This window comes from Gouania willdenowi, chromosome 6 (assembly GCF_900634775.1).
Source record: "Gouania willdenowi chromosome 6, fGouWil2.1, whole genome shotgun sequence".
NCBI lineage: Eukaryota > Metazoa > Chordata > Actinopteri > Blenniiformes > Gobiesocidae > Gouania > Gouania willdenowi.
Window position 1 is genome coordinate 34166837 of NC_041049.1, and position 1734 is coordinate 34168570.

At 41.5% G+C, this 1734-nt stretch overlaps 1 long non-coding RNA gene across 1 annotated transcript; it reads right to left on the reverse strand.

Moving 5' to 3' along the window:
* Positions 1-743: 743 nt before the first annotated feature.
* LOC114465547 (uncharacterized) lies at positions 744-1179 on the reverse strand. Its single transcript, XR_003674317.1, has 2 exons — positions 865-1179; positions 744-795 (listed from the first exon to the last, which is right to left on the reverse strand). It is a non-coding gene; the product is annotated as an uncharacterized LOC114465547 (long non-coding RNA).
* Between the last annotated feature and the right edge of the window lie 555 nt (positions 1180-1734).

The following is a 1734-nucleotide window of genomic DNA, read 5'->3' on the forward strand; positions in this document are numbered from 1 at the left end:
GGTTTGTGATTGGGCATGGCAAACTCAGGCCTCAGGTGGGGAAAATGGAGGCTATTCATTCCTACCCTATTCCGACTACAAAAAAGAGGGTTAGGAGTTTCCTAGGTCTGATTGGCTGGTATAGGAAATTCATTCCTCACTTTGCAGACCGCTCAGCAGTGCTCAATGACCTTACTAAATCCTCAGCCCCTAAAAAGGTAAAATGGACGGATCGATGTGACCTTGCTTTCAGAGATCTAAAGAAGGCAATGAACCAACACACGCTGCTGCAGACGCCTGACTTCAACAAACCGTTCATTTTACAAACTGATGCATCTGGAGTGGGCCTAGGAGGAGTACTGCTGCAGGAGATGGACGGTGAGAGGAGGCCGGTCGCCTTTTTGAGCAGAAAACTGCTGGACAGAGAGACCAGGTATTCTACAGTAGAAAAAGAATGCTTGGCTATGAAGTGGGCGATAGAGTCTCTACGGTACTACCTGTTGGGTCGGCACTTTGATCTCGAGACTGACCATCGCGCTCTCCAATGGCTTCACAAGATGAAAGATGCCAATACCAGAATCGCTGGTTGGTACCTGGCCCTACAACCATACGACTTTACTGTCTGCTATAAAGCAGGGAAAACCAATACTGTGGCTGACTGTCTTTCCAGGGTTTATGAAGACTAGAGGTACTGTGACCTAGGAGAGGGGGGAGGAAATGTAATGAAGCAAGTCCATTACTTGTTTACAAAAGACACATGCATATTATCTTTGTAAAACGGATGTTTATTGATTGTCTTTTCCCATGGTTGTGGACCTGCAACAGAGAGTAAAGTATGAGTGAAACTAAATATAAAATGTATAATTGTCTGATAAATGAACTTACTTTGTATCTCTGGTCTGGTCCCAGGTGTTCCGGCTAAAAGATTCCCCAGAGAGCCGGAGCACCTTAAGAAGGTTCCAGGAGGGACCATTGTGTGAGGAGCAGGAGGGGTGTTTGATTTTAATGTTGTGCTAAATTAGATGTTTGTTTTAATGTAGATATCGTTAACTTAATAAAACATATATATTTGGTAGAGGTAATGAAATGTTTTTACATTGTTAGATTTGTAAGGTATAGTGTGAAAGAATAAAATTGTTGTTTTTAAGAATTTTCCTGTGCTGCAGAATAGGCTGGGACTTAATCATCTGTCGGCCTATAAAAGCTGCTCTGCTTCATTGTTGAAGAAGAGTGCTGCAGGATGTGAGCTATGTTTGGAGCTCTGCACATGTTTTAACCTTGTTTTTTGCCTATTTCTTTGTAAATACTTTTCTACTTGGAAATCATTAATAAATACACTTTGGTCTGCACCTGGAAACGTGGCCTTAGCTGTACTCTGTTCCTCCAACCGCTTAAATGAAACGGCCTACCTATGACAGCACTGATTTTTAACAAAAAAACATATCATCAAATAAACATACAGTATACAAAAGGTAGAAAGGGAAAAAACAAACATGACAAAGAATCAGAAACAGCTGATTATAAATGTATGACCAAAAAGCCATGGAAAGAAGTACCTCCTATACAGCAGCAGGTGGCGGCATTGCACTGAATAACTGTATACTTGCATATTAAACTAGAGAACGTTATCTGTACCTGCCGTTCAAGTAGAAATGGGGAAAATACTCTCGGAAATTAGAAGAAAGCAACTGATTACAAACTACTGGGCTTATCTGCAGGGACACAAGGGAAATGAAAGGGTGCATGAATTGGTAT